The sequence below is a fragment of the Hemitrygon akajei genome, chromosome 30 (assembly GCF_048418815.1).
Source record: "Hemitrygon akajei chromosome 30, sHemAka1.3, whole genome shotgun sequence".
NCBI lineage: Eukaryota > Metazoa > Chordata > Chondrichthyes > Myliobatiformes > Dasyatidae > Hemitrygon > Hemitrygon akajei.
The window spans coordinates 23612120-23627762 of record NC_133153.1 but is presented as its reverse complement, the minus strand read 5'-3'; the positions used below and the strand labels follow the sequence as shown (position 1 = coordinate 23627762).

At 43.6% G+C, this 15643-nt stretch overlaps 1 long non-coding RNA gene across 1 annotated transcript in view; it reads left to right on the top strand.

The window, feature by feature from the left end:
* The first annotated feature begins 360 nt into the window (after nt 1-360).
* The window catches only part of LOC140718735 (uncharacterized), a 55544-nt gene continuing 40261 nt past the window's right edge, over nt 361-15643 (top strand). The window contains exon 1 of the long non-coding RNA XR_012096773.1: nt 361-433. This is a non-coding gene — a long non-coding RNA (uncharacterized lncRNA). The remainder of the gene's footprint in view (nt 434-15643) is intronic.

The following is a 15643-nucleotide window of genomic DNA, read 5'->3' as shown; positions in this document are numbered from 1 at the left end:
GAGAGGAGAGAGAGAGAGAGAGAGAGAGAGAGAGAGAGAGAGAGAGAGAAAACGAGAACATGCTGATGGAGATTTTCCATTCCCATTTAGTGACTCCCGCTGAAAAGTGTGACTTTGTGGCCAGATTCCTGGTTGGGAAGCCTCCCCATCGGCGAGCAGCCGGCTGGAGAATGAAGAGCGGCCTTTTGAGTCAAGCAATGAGAGACTTGGTACCTACACACTAACATGAGGCAGCGCCTTTAGGGAATAGAAAACCGATCTGGAGCGTGGGAAACATTATAATCCAATCTGCATAGTCAGGGTTAAGCGTTCAATGCTCTTTGCCAATCGCCAGGATTGGCTCCCGTTACCTTGCGTATTATGGATATCAGTCAGTATTATTCAGCAGCAATGAGTCGAGACAAACACCTTTAACTGCCAAAGGTTCCCAGAGGTACCGTTGTTAATCTGCTTTATATTGTTCTAATTTTCCTAGTAGCTAACAGAATCGTTGCCTGTAACTTTATAAAAAGCATTCTGCTTGCCATGTACTTATTCTGATTACTATTTCCTTGATTGATGAATTGCTGAATTTTGAAACAACGCCAGTGTTGGCTCTCGGAACACACTTCACCTCTGCTGCTGCAGAGCGCCGGGGAAGCAGCATGGGGTCGCGCTCAGTCACTCTCCGATCGATACCTGCTCTCCCGCAGCATGCCATAATTTACAGAACATAATTCAAAACTATACCTCCAAGCAGCCATCTTCCACCTTTCCTTTACAATAGGCTGCTAGATCTACAAATACAGCGCACCCTACATCTGACGACCACTTTAGACTTATGAAGGGATTCTTTATAGTTTTGATCCCACCTTTCCCTCCCACTTTACAAATGCAGTGTTCTGGATTCAAATACCTTACTTGGGCTTAGTTTTATTAAGTCAGGCCGCAGCCTGTTTTTTTTTAAGCTACTGACAGATGCACAGTGGCCCGATCAGCTTGCAATCACCATTTGGCTGGGGCTCCACCCAGACGCAGCAGATCACGGTCACTGTCCGGTCTATTCTATTGTGTGATGTGCGACTGCTGACCAGAAGCGCTTCATCCTTCCGCGTCCCCCTGGGAGCTCTACTGCCTTCGTCACGGGGCAGAGCTACGATCCGCTTGCAATCTAATCTCTGACACAACTCCTCGTGGACCCTGAGCTCTGGAACCTCGTTTTTGGAAAATAATAAAAAGAAGCGATGCAAGAAATCGAGATATATATAGGGAAGGGGGATATATATATAGTTAAAAAACATAACCCACATATGCATCAGAATGAAGCTGACATCTAGTGTTAGTGCTGCAGAAATGAAGCTCTATATCAGAAAAATAATCAAGGCACTAAGGAATAATGCAATGCAACATTTGACAGGTACTTTAAAAAAGTTTAGCTCAAATAATGCGTTATTTCTGGGGGTTATGCAATTTGTGAGCTTGTTATTTATATTGAGATCAACTCGGCAGCGTGGCCTCCAGAAAGCCAAGGCTGGCATATAGCTCCCCCTATGGCCAAACACGGGATATAACATTGACGTCCAAGCAAGCCAACTTGGTGGGTGAAGATGGGGTGAGGAGAGAAAGTTGTTGGAGAGCTGTAAATCCCACTGCACATTGGTTGTTTGACAGTGTTTCATTGATTCTATTGTATTTCTTTGTTCTACAGTAAATGCCTGCAAGAAAATGAATCTCAGGGTAGTATATGATCTCATTTACGTACTTTGATAATAAATTTAATTTTGAACATTGAAATTAGGAAGAAAATATACACAAGGGACATCGCTTCACCATCAATTCAGCTCTATCAGCTTTATCAAGCAGGTTATTTTCGTTAACATTCTTTGACATTGCATTAAAAGACTTAAAGTCCAAGCATTGCCACTTGCATAAGTGCAGGTGCAATGAAAACTTACTTGCAGCAGCACAGACACAAAGAATGATAGAAGCATTCACAAGAAACCCATAAATTAAATGTTGAGACTTTATAAGACATTGGCCAGACTGGATTTGGAGTATTCTGTGCAATTTTGGACATCTTAAAATTGGCATCAGAAAGGGTCCAGAGGATAATGATCTTGGGAATGAAAGGGTTAATGCATCAGGAGGGTTTGATGGCTCTGGGCTGCAGTTTAGAAGTGGGGGGGGATCCTATTGAATATTGAAAGGCCTAGATAGAGTGGACATGGACAGGATGTCTCCTATACCGGGGGAGTCTAGGACCAGAGGGCACAGATTCAGAATAGGAGGATGTCCCTGTAGAACAGAGATGAGAAGAAATTTCTTTAGCCAGAGGGTAGTGAATTTGTGGAATTCATTGCCACAGATGGCTCTGGAGGCCAGTTCATTGTTTGTATTTAAAGCTGAGGTTGATAGGTTCTTGCTTAGTAAGAGTGTCAAAGATTATGGGGAGAAGGCAGGAGAAATGCAGGATAATAAATCAGCCATGATTGCATGATGGGCAAGACTTGATGAGCCGAATGGCCTAATTTTGCTCCTATGTGTTATGGTCTAAACATAAATTATACACAAATTTTTTTTACAAGAAAACAATTAGAATAAAATATCAACACACACAAAATGCTGGTGGAACACAGCAGCCTGGCCTGCTGTGTTCCACCAGCATTTTGTGTGTGTTGTTGTTTGAATTTCCAGCATCTGCAGATTTCCTTGTGTTTGCTCGTAGAATAAAATATGTCAATTTTAGTGCAAAGTGGTCAACGTGTTGCTGAACTGCAGTAATTAGGATTTTGCCTGTCAGCTCAAGAACCAATCACTGAAGGGAAATAGCTGTTCTTGAACCTGGTGGTGTAAGTCTTCAGATTTCTGCATTTCCTGCCTGATGCCAGCTGTGAGTGCTGGCATGGTTTGGATGGTGGGGTCTCTGATGATGGATGTTGCCTTCTTGAAGCAGCATCTTCTGCAGATACTACCAATGGTGGCGAGGGATGTGTCCATAATGTTCTGGGCTGAGTCTACTGTTCTGAAGCTAAACTTTGTCAAGGTGACACAGTTAATGCTGTTCTCTAACATCTGGAGGAATCTGGATTCAATCTAGTCCCTAGCTTGTCTATACGGAATCTGCATGTTTTCTGTAAGACCAGACCACAGAACTATAAGAAAAAAGAGCAGAACTAGGCCACTTGGCCCATAAGTCTGCTCCGCCATTTTGTCTTCGCTGATCCATTTCCCTCTCAGCCTCCATCTCCTGCCTTCTCCCTGTATCCCTTCATGCTCTTGACTAATCAAGAAACTATCAGCCTCTGCCTTAAATATACCCAATGACTTGGCTTCCACTGCTATTTGTGGCAACAAATTCCACAGATTCACCACTCTCTGGCTAAGGAAATTCCTCTTTAAATGGACGTCCCTCTGTTCTGAGGCTGTGTCCTCTGGTCTTAGACTCTCCCACCAGAGGAAACATCCTCTCCACATCCGCTCTATCAAGGCCTTTCACCATTCGATAGGTTTCAATGAGATACCCCCTCATTCTTCTGAATTCCAGTGAGTAGAGGCCCAGAACCATCAAACACTCCTCATATGATAAGTGTTTCAATCCTGGAATCATTTTGATGAACCTCCTTTGAGCCCTCGCTGGTGTCAGCTCATCTTTTTACCATGGCTTGCTTTGGGTGCTCTGGTTTCCATCTGTGTCCCAGAGGTGTGCTGGCAGGCCAAATGGCTGACGAAACAAAAAAGTCAAAATGGAATTGGTGGGCATGTGAGAGTAATTAAATTGTAGGGCTACTGGAAAAAACAGAGAGGAAAGGGAATAATGGGATTGCCTTACTGGGAGATGGCAAGTGAGTGATGGGCTGGAATGTAAGTCCTAAGAGCAGAGAAGGAAGAAGATTTGGACAACGGAGCAGCTGCTGTGCTGTCTCTCCATTCCTGCTCCTGTCTTGGACGCATCCGAAGTACTGTCACCATTCCTGACCGTGATTCACTTGAACAGCGAGGAGCTGTGTACTGAGGGACTCCCTGGGACCCGGAATAACAAGTAACTTTATTGGTTTATTATGGTCAAGTGTACCAAGGTACAATGAAAAGCCTTTGTCTCTGTTGCACCCTAGGCAGATTCGGCTATACAGAAGTGTATCGAGGTAGTGAAAAGAAAACAGAATATGCAGAATATTAAAGATGAGCTTTATTTGTCACTGTACATTAAAAGATGGAATAGATGAACTTCGTCAGCCTGGGAAAGCTGTCCATCTAAGAGAAGGAAAACTCTGATTTCAAACCTCCACTGCCTTGTGGCCATTCCCACTCATGAGAAAGGCTCCGGGCGTAAACCCTGAGGACAAATCCGGAGCTGGAGACCCTAAGGACGTTGCCTTCAACCTCGTTCTGGCAACTCCTGTGACAACACTGGAGCCAAGTTGTATCAGCCCTTGCCCTTCCCTTGGACAACATCGGTGGCGAGGAGAGGGGAGACTCACTGCATGGGCAACTGCCGGTCTCCCATACAACCTTGCCCAGGCCTGTGCCCTGGAGAGGATACAGATCCATGGTCTCATGAGACTAACGGATGCCACACATTGAAAGATGCAGTGAAATGCCTCATTTGTGTCAATGACTAACACAGTCTGAAGATGTGCCGGGGACATCTTACAAACTACAAACCGCGACATCATTGGATCATGGGACAAAACTGGAGGAAATCCACGTGGTCATGAGGAGGACATGCAAACTCGGTATCAGTATTTGTTCATTTATTATTTATGCTGTTTTGTATTTGCACATGGATTGCCAGTCTTTGTTAATGTGCACTTTTCATTGATTTTGTAGAATTTATTTGTTCTGCTGTGAATGAATCTCAAGGTAGTGTGATTTACATGTACTTTGATAATAAATTTACTTTGAATTTTGATTGCTGATGGGGTTGTAGGCCACAACGAGGGAGAGTTGTAGGTGTGCTGGGGGACCTCAGTGGGTTAAGTAGCGATATCTGGGGAGGAGGGGGCGCGGCAGGGGCAGAAGTAAGGAATTGTCGATACTTTGGGTCGAAATCACATATCAGGATGTGAATCGGCCCAGAATCAGAACCTGCTGCATGAGTCCGGATGCAGGGTTTTCATTTGAACCATCATCAGTTCCGTTTCCTCACTGATGCTGATCGACCTATGCTGTTCCACCAGCAGGTTGTCTGCTGTGAATGAAGGGTGTTCACTCAGGACCCAAGTGCTAAGAGGGGTTAGTGAGGACGATGGAACAGAGAGGTGTAACTGAGGAGGAGGAAGCTGTGCAATAAAAGAGCCGAGAAGGAGAGAGTGGTTTGGGGAAGGGAGGGCAACAGAAGGTTGAGTAGGAGGGTATGGATGTATACACACGCTTGCCCCCCCCATTGTGAAGGATTGAAGGTTCCAGCGTCTGCAATCTCTTGTGCTGCCTGAAGGCTTTTGATGTCTTTATGTTTTTATGAGGGGTATAGACAGAGTAAATGCAAGTAGGATCTTTCCACTTAGATTAGGAGAGATAAATACGAGAGGACATGGCCTTAGGGTGAAAGGGGAAAGGTTTAAGGGGAACATTAGGGGGAACTTCTTCACTTAGAGAGTGGTGGGATTGTGGAACGAGCTGCCATCTGACGTGGTAAATGCAGGCTCACTCCTAAGGTTTAAGAATAAATTGGATAGATACATGGATGGGAGAGGTCTGGAGGATTATGGACTGGGTGCAGGTCAATGGGACTAGCGGAATAAAGTTTCCACACAGACTAGAAGGGCCGAATAGCCTGTTTTCTGTGCTGTAGTGTCCTATGGTTCTATGGTCTAACGAGTAGGGAGGATTCCAGAGCAGTGATTGGGTTCTGAAACACTGAATCCCCTCTGGGAGCACAAACTCAGCAATGCATTGACAGGTGAGATTCTGCTGAATGAATTAACCCTTACGGCCTGCATTCAGCACCTAGAAGAAATTGTCCTTCACTTAGATTGAACATGGTGCATGCAGCTGTACTGCAGGAAGTCCTAGATCCCACATCTTTCTGATTGCACCTCTTACCTCTTGCAGTTGTAGCTGACATTACTGGAGAAATCACCAGACATGGTGGTTGGGACCAGCACCTAAGTGTTATCACAAAAAAGCGTAACAGTGCCCCACCTTTTGTAGAAGTTTGTGTGGATTCAGCATGTCATCAGAAACGTTGATAGATTTCTATAGGTGCACGGTGGTGAGTGTTCTAACTGGTTGCATCATGGTCTGGTATGGAAACACAAATGCCCAGGACTACAGAAAGTGTTGGATACAGCCTGGTCCATCACAGGCAAAGCCCTCGTCACCATTGAACAAATTTATATTCACATAAGAAAGCAGCATCCATTATCAACGGCCCTCATGATCCAGGCCTTCTTCTTGCTACTGCAATCAAGCAGGAGGTACAGAAGCCTTAGTTCCCACACAACCAGCCTTAGGGACAATTATTATCCTACTACTATCAGGCTGCTGAACTGGCATGGAGAACTTCGATTACCACCACTCTGAGCAGATTCTACATCTTACAGACTCACCTTCAAGGACTCTTTACACCTCATGTTGTTAGTATTTTTAAAAAATTGTCTTCATTTGCACATTGATTGTTTGTCCATCTTTGTTTTTCATAAATTCTTTTGTATTTCATTTTCCTGTAAATGCCTGCAAGAAAATTAATGTCAACATCGTATGTGGTAGCATATATACTGTATGAACTTTGATAAGAAATTTATTTTCTACTTTAAAGTATGAGAGTGACCTTGTCCCTATCAGTTATAAGCATGTTAATCTGCTTCTCCCGGAGAGAAGGTGAAGTGATTGAAGATTTGCGGGAGGAGGGGTGTAAACTGTGTCCGCTACTCCCAATGTGGCCTTCTCAGCACTGGTCAGACCCATTGTAGACTGGGGGACGGCTTTGTCGAGCTCCTCTGCTCCATCCACCAGAAGTGGAACTTCCCGGTGGCCAAATATTTTAATTCAAATTCCCATTCCCATTCCACCATGTCAGTGTATGGCCTGAGGTTGGAGGAGCAACACCTTATATTCCATCTGGGTAGCCTCCAACCTGATGGCATGAATATCGATTTCTCTTTCTGGTAAAATACCCTCTCCTCTGCTCTTTTTCTATTCCTCACTAACCTTTTACCTCTTCCCACCTGCCTATCACCTCCCTCTGGGTCCCCTCCTCCTTCCCTTTCTCCTATGGTCCATTCTCCTCTCCTATCAGATTCTTTCTTCTCTCTCCCTTTATCTTTCCAACCCACATGGTTTCACCTATCACCTTCTAGCTATCTTCTTTCCATTCCCCCACCTTTTTATTCTGTTGTCTTCCCCTTTCCTTTTCAGTCCTGAAGAATGTTCTCAGCCTGAAACATTAACTGTTTTTTCATTTCTATAGATGCTGTCTGAACTGCTGAGTTTCTCTAGCATCTTGTGTGCATAGCTTAGGATTTCCAGCATCTGCAGACTTTCTTGTGTTTAGGGTAAGCTGAATCCTTTCCAATGCGTAACTCTGTTCATTTGTTGGAAATCAGCCGCTTGCTGCCCTTCCCTATTTGAAAAGTGCTTGTGACAGAATGGGCCGAGGACATCCTATACTTAAGGGGTCTTTAATGGTGCAGTGCGACTTTTGTAAGGCAGTGGTGTGTGTTTAGATGCCAACCTTCTCAATCACGGAAAGTTGAGAAAGTGGTGGAAGTGGAAAGGGATTGAAATGGTCTCCATTAGCCTTGGACACCAAATTCCCCTCCTCTTCTTTCGGGTTTATACCCCAGAGGAACAATGTTCCATTTACATGTGTAAGTTTGAATGATATTAAATTTGAACTTGAATATTCAGATTGTACAATGACCTCAACATCATAAAAAAAAATAAAACTGATTCATTAGGTCTGGATAGCAGCTTTTTATGCTTAATTAGAAGGCTGAGGAGGTTCATACTGAGAGGGATATCGTGAAGGAGATTCAGGAGTCTAAGGTCCTGCCCCGCTAGATTCAGGTGCAGTTATTACCCTTCAACCAATCAGTCTCCTGGACCAGCATGGATAACTTCACACACCTCAACTCTTGAGCTGATTGCAGAACCTATGGACTCATTTTCAAGGACTCTGCTACTTACGTTCTCAATCTGCCGATCTATTTATATTTGCAGTTTGTCTTCTCTTACATATGGGCTGTTTGTGTGTTGTTTATCATTGATTCGATTTGATTTATTTGTTTTACTGTGAATGCCTGCAAGAAAATGAATCTAAAGGTAGTAGATCGCTGCCCTCTGGAGCTCCTCCCCTTTTCTTCCTTCCATGGCCTTCTGTCCTCTCCAGTCAGATTCCCCCTTCTCCACCCTGTATCTTTCACTAATCAACTTCCCAGCTCTTTACTTCACCCTTCACTCCCCCTTCCAGTTTCACCCATCACCTTGTGGTTCTTCCTCCCCACTCCACACCTCCTGACTTTGACTTGTCGTCTTTTTTTTCCAGTCTTGATGAAGGGTCTTGGCCCGAAATGCCGACTGTATTCTTTTCCATAGATGCTGCCTGGCCTACTGAGTTCCTCCAGCATTTTCTGTGTGTCGCTTGGATTTCCAGCATCTGCAGATTTTCTCTTGTTGGAGATGGTGACGTATACCCATTTTGATAATAAATTGATTTTGAACTTTGATGGTGCAAGTGAAGTTATCCCTTTTGGTTCAAGAGCCTGATGGTTGAGGGATAATTACTGATGCTGAACCTGGTGGTGTGAGTCTTGAGGCTACAGTATCTGTAGAATCTTTGTGTTTGTTAAATGCCACTGTTATGTCCACTTCCACCACTGTCTCTGGCACCGACTACACTTTGTGTAAAAAAAACCTTACTCTTCACTTCTCCTTTAAACTTTCCCCTCTCATTTTAAAGCTGTGTTCTCTAATATTTGATATTTCCCTCTAGGAAAGAAAACTCTCATTACCCACCTTATCTACCTCTTATAATTTTATTATAATCGTATCTCCATCACATTTCCCCTCAGCCTCCGACACCTCTCCTTATAGCCAATGATCTAATAACTAATCCAGGCAACATCCTGCAGAAGCACTTCTGCATCTTCCTTCAAAGCCTCTTCATCCATCCTGCACTGGGGGTGACCAGAACTGCAGACGGTACTTCAAATGGAAGCTAAAGAATTCTTCTTTCATTAATTATTTCATAGACTATTCCAAAGCAAGATATTATTCAGTATTTTGAATTAGCATCAGCTCTGGAGCTGTCCTTTCTATAAACATCTCAGGTTTAATGCCCTTTAACTTAGCTGCTAACTCCCTGAACTCCCAATGCAGAACTTCATCTCTTGTGCTGCCCAGGTCATTGGTACCTACATGGACCATGATTTCTGGCTGTTCATCTTCCCACTTAAGAATGCTGAGAACTCAGTCCAGGGTATCTCGGACCCGGGCACCTGGGAGGCAACATACGATCTGAGAATCTTGTTCTCGGCCACAGAACCTCCTGTCCATTCCTTTAACTAACGAATCCCTTGTCACCACAGTTTGCTTCTTCTTCCCCCTTCCCTTCTGAGTCACAGTGCCAGAGACCTGACCACTGCGGCTTTCCTCTGTTAGGAGTATCCAAAGTGATATACGGTACCTGTTATCGAGGGGGGTGGCCACAGGGGTACTCTACACAGGCTGCTTAACCCCTTATCCCTTCCTGACTGTCACCCAGTTTCCTGTGTCCTGAACTTTGGGTGTACAGTAACTACCTCTCCATGTGTCCTATCTATCAGCCCCTCAGCATCCCTAATGATTCGGAGTTCGTCCATTTCCAGCCTGAACTCCTTAACATGCTTTGTTAGAAGCTGTAGCTGGATGCATTTCTCGCATTGTAGATGCGAGGGTCAGGGATTCTGGATGCCTCCCTGCCTTCCCACATCCTGCAAGAGGAGCATTCCACTGTCCTGTCTGGCATTTCTATCTTCCTAGCTGAGCAGATATAAAGAAGGGAAGGAAAATAAAACTTAACCTTGAGCTTTTCTTTCCTTCAATTTCTCTGACTCATGCCCCTCTATATGGAAGCCTCAGAGCCCTTCAGCCCATCTGGTCCATGCTAGCCAACATTCCCCATCCAAACCAACATTTGGCCCAAAACCTTCTAAACCTTTCCAATCCATGTACCTGCTCAACTGTCTTTTAAAAGTTGTTACTGTAGCTACCTCAGCCACTTCCTCTGGCAGCTCCTTTCATGTAGATATCACCCTTTGTGCAAATAAGAGTTTCCCTTGAAGCTCCTATTAAATCTTTCCTCTGTTACTTTAAACGTGTGCCCTCTCATCCCAACCCTGGGAAAAGGACTGAGTGCAGTCACCCTATTGATGCCCTTCCTGAGGATCCCAATAGCTAAACATCTGCCCACTATAAACGCAGAGGACAGATATAGATACTGAAGTGCCACCTGAGTAGCAGGAACATTACTCAGTGAAGGCATTACTGAAGAATGTTTGCACAGTATTTAAAATAAAGAAATCTTATATTCATCTGGCTTGCAGCAATTTTCTATAGGGATATACATTCAGTGGTCACTTTATTAGGTATACCTGTACACCTGCTCACTGATGCAAATATCTCATCAGCCAATCATGTGACAGCAGCTCAATGCATTAGAAGCATGCAGACATGGTCAAGAGGTTCTGTCGTTCAAACCGAAGGCAGAATGGGGAAGAAATGAGATCTCAGTGACTTTGAACATGGAATGATTGTTGGTGCCAGATGGGGTGGTTTGAGTATTTCAGAAACTGCTGATCTCCTGGGATTTTCACCCACAATAGTCCCTAGAGTGTACAAAATATGGTGTGAAAACAATAAAATACCCACTGAGCAGCAATTCTGTGGGTGAAAATGCCTTGTTAATGAGAGAGGTCAGAGGAAAATGGCCAGACTGGTTCAAGCTGACAGGAGGATGACAGTAACTAAAACATCGACATGTTACAACAGTGATGTGCAGAAGAGCATCTCTGAACACAGAAGTCAAACCTTGAAGTGGAAGGGCTACAGCAGCAGAAGACTACACTGGGATCCACTCCTACACCTAATAATGTGACCACTGAATATACTGTATATTCATGAGAACGTTTCCTACTTTGATAAGAAGTCATGATCTTAGAGCACATTCACCAGTCGATGTACAAGTTGGCAGCCCATAATCATCTGTAGAAGTTTAGACATGAACATACATTTTGAAAGCACCTACCCAGTACTGAGAACAAAAGGCAGCAACTAATTAACAGAAGCCAACGAATACAAGAAAAACTCAGCAGGTTAGGCAGCATCTGTAGGAAAAGAATTAACCCAATGAAGGCCCCCAGCATTATCTGGTTTTCTTTCAGACTTCCAGCATCGGCTATATTTGAAGGGTATTTGGGAATACCCAAATACCCTTCCCTTCCCAAATTTTTTGGGAATTATCCACAAAGGGGCAATAGTTTTCAAAATTAGTATTAAAAGCATAAGAAAATATCCATTAATCTACTTGGGAATCTTATTGCAGTGCTATCGACTTGAGACAACAACAAATGAGGTTTTCTGGATGTAGAGTCATTATGACATTATGACACTTTAATCTTTTGTCACTGTAAATACTGCACACTATTTTATTACTTCTGATTTTTTCCCTTATTCTCATTAAGTGACACAATCTAGTTGAGATGTAGTTACTTAGATATCACCAGTACGTATTCTTCAAGAGAAAGTCCAGATAAGTGTTGAAAGACTCTTTTGTCAATAGGGCATTAATTCATCAATCACCAGCTTATACAGAGGTCGTCCCTGTTCAGATGAGGGTTTCTGCTTCACCAAGAGTATGCTGTAGAAAATTCCACAAATGGCTCAAACTTCCTGGAGGGCTTAACATAGGATGTTTCCTCTGACTGGGGGAGGAAGCTAGGGCCCATATCTTGGGATAAAGGGTCTACCATTTAAGTCTAGGGATAAGCATCTTCACACTGAAAGGTTTTGGATACTTAAGAATATACACTCAGTGGCCACTTTATTAAGTACACCTGCTAGTTAATAAAAATATCTAATCAGCAAATCAAGTGGTAGCAACTTAATACATAAAAGCATGCAGATATGGCCAAGAGGTTCAGTCATCCTTCAGACCAAAGATCAGATGGGGAAGAAATGTGATCTAAGTGTCTTTGACTGTGGATGGATTGTTGGTGCCAGATGGGGTGGTTTGAGTATCTCAGAAACTGCTGATCTCCTGGGATTTTCACACTGAACAGTCCCTAGAGGTTAAAGAGAATGGTGTGAGAAACAAATGATATGGACCTTTGCAATAACATTTAAAGCTGCCTGTTGATTCTACCAAGGCCTGGCCAAGTTCCAGGTCTTGAACGTTTGATCAATTGCTTTGGAAGCATGAGCTTTGCTAGATGTCCCATTTGTCTTCCTTCTCTATTTTTATTATCTCAAAGAAAACTTTATTCATCTTAGAAAATGCAATGAGTGTCCATTTTATTAGGCACCTTATGTATCTCCTGCTCGTGGTCTCCTAATGCTGAAACCCTTAGACTTCAAGGTTTGACATGCTGTGTGTTTAGAAGAGCTCTTCTCACGCCACTGCTGTAAGGCATGGTTACTGTTGCATTCATGTCAGCTTGAACTAGCCTGGCCATTCTCCTCTAATATCTCTTATTACTGAGGCATTTTTATCCCACAGAACTGCCACTCCCTGAATGTTTTTTTTTTGCTTTGACACTATTCTCTGTAAACTCTAGAGAGCACCATGTGTGAAAGTCCCAGGAGATCAGCAGTTTCTGAGATACTCAAACCATCCCATCTGGCACAAACTATCACTCCATGGAGAGTGTCACTTAGATCACATTTCATCGCTATCCTGATCTTGGGTCTGGACAACAACTGAACCTCTTGACCATGTCTGCATGCTTTTATGCACTGAGTTGCTGCCACATGATTGGCTGATTAGATAGTTGCGTTAACGAGCGGGTGTGCAGATGCACCTAATAAAGTGGCCACTGAGTGTATATACTGTAGTAAACAAGAAAAGCTGCAGAAGTTTGACATTCATGATCACGACATTTGATATTTTATAAACCATAGCACCATAATATATCCTTTCATTGTTTAAGGGGTTTCCCCACCCTACTCAGCCCATCTAGCCCCGATGTCAGTGCCTTCCTCAGCGTGTACTCCTGCAGTCTGGAATGTGCAAGGCGGCGGCATTCCTTCGCGGATGCCTCACTGTTCTGGAAGGTCAACAAGTTTCGGGCAGCTTAAGGGCCATCATCCACAGAGCCGATGACCTTCCAACTGGGGCGTGATGGTCGTCTCGGTGTGTGAACCTGGAAACAGCCCATAAATCGGAGCTACGCAGGCGCTGGGGATGCTGGGGATCCGCTACGCTGGGGATGAGTTGAGACAAAGATTCTTCCATCCTTCCCCATGCCCTCTTAACAAACAGGTTTTATTCAAAATAAAAATTATTTGCAAGAATAAACCGTGCAATTCTTTCCTCTCTTACTTTCAAAGTCAATGCTTTTGGTACTGTTCTATTAGACTCCTTAATACCAATAGGACTGTTGCCACTCATGTGACCCCCCCCCCCCCCCCACCTTGGGTGGGGCACTACTACAATAATTGAGGGTTTTTTCACCCAGTTCTCTGATCCTTCTGCACCGGGCCCTTGTGGTGGCTGCTCCAAGCTTCTGCAGCCCGGAATGTGCCACTCAGCAGCACTTCCTTATGGACACTTTGATGTGTGTCTGATGCGTGGCCAAATGGTTAAGGCATTGGACTAGCGGTCTTAAGGTCGTGAGTTCAAGCTCCAGCCGAGGCAATGTGTTGTGTCCTTGAGCAAGGCACTTAACCACACATTGCTCCAGTCCACCTAATGGGTACTGGCATCCTATCCGGGGGGGCGGGGGGGGGGGAGTCTTGTACTCTTAGTCGCTTCATGCCATATAAACCAGCATAAGCACAGGCCTATAAGGCTTGGGACAGACTTTAACTTTAACACTTCGATGTGCAAGGACCAAAGGTAGTTTCTCAGTGAACTGATGACCTTCCAGAGCCTGTGATGTTTGTCTCAGTGTGTGATCCTAGAAATAGCCCACAGATTAGACAGTCCTTAGTTACACAGCTGAGATGAGGACATTTGAATCCTTCTTCATACCCCATCAGCAAATTCTTAGAGTTTTAACTCAAACAAGTTAAAGCAGCTGTCTCCACAGGGTGAGCTGGGTGCAAGAGTCCCAGCCTTGTCCAAACTCAACCTCGCCTTTATCCTGGTGAAATATATTCATGAGAGTGGGTGCTGGCCTCATAAGAAGTCATCATTATGTACAGAAGTCCCTTTAAGAAGAGAGTAGGACCATGGCAATAAATGAAAGATATACCTAAAGATTTTTAATTAACAGTGGGATTGTTTCCCTTTTGTCCATATTGGGAACGTGCAAATCCTGCCGCTGCCTTTAAGGAGTCTGTATGCTCTCCCCGTGACTGTGTGGGTTTCCTCTGGGTGCTCTGGTTTCCTCCCACAGTCCAAAGACGTACCAGTTGGTAGTTGTTAACCAATTATGGTATTTGTACTGTGATTAGGCTAGAGTTAAATGGGAGGATTGCTGGGCAGCGTGGCTCGAACAGCCTGAAGGGCCTACTCCGCCCTGTAACTGAATAAATAAAACAAAGTCAAACATGCAATCCCTCTCGTACAACCCACAGTATACAGGAGTAGAATGAGAGCCTGGAAGTAGGCAATCTTTAAAGCCATTTTTCACACAACTATCAGTTAGACTCGAGGCATGAACTACTCGTTTTGACAATGTTTGTTGCTTATTGTTCTAAAGCACCAACCGGACATGAAGCCAACAAAATCCAAATAGAACTGCGGTGTCTCGGTTTGAGTGTTTGGTTTGTGGCTCGACCCTTTCACCAGATCCTGATTGGAGACTCTTGAGCAAATTGCTCCGGGTCACTTTCATTTACCTTTTCCCCGTCAGCTTTGAATTTCCTGAAATGACCAATGAATTTAAAAAAATGTATTAATAAATAGTGGATACGTGTAAAACAAAGAAATACCTTGGGCTTTCGTAGGTCCTTACTGAAGTTGGGGTCAGAAATATATTAACTTGTGGTAGTTATGTTAACTTTAAATGGTGCAGCTTAATGTATAACTTTATTAGATTCAATATACTTCTGGATATAAAAATAATAGCATGTTCTTTCATATTAGCATGAGAAAATGAGTATATAGTGACATATATGTACTCTGATAATAAATTAACTTTGAACTTTGAACTTTATGTGGATTGAAGTTCTTTGTATTTGTAAAGAAAACAACATATTGGTAGAACATTTAATTGCAGAGGTTTATGTGAAGGCACAAAGTCATCAATTAACAAAGCCCTCCGAGTGTAATTTTTCTCTTGTGCTAGGACCCAAGCCTGTAGTGCTTGCTTGAGCAAAGCTGGTCAAATTGGGAAACTAAGTCTGCTGGTGGTTTTGGAGAGACCTGCAGTTGGGAGCATCCATCCTTTCCTCTGCCTGTTCTGCTCTAGTAATTAAAGAAATCCAGCTAATTTGATTCCAGTGATTTAGACAGCTATTCGGGATTCACGAGACAAGAGCCAGCATTTATGGTCATTGCTATGGATTTGATGCATTTATAAAA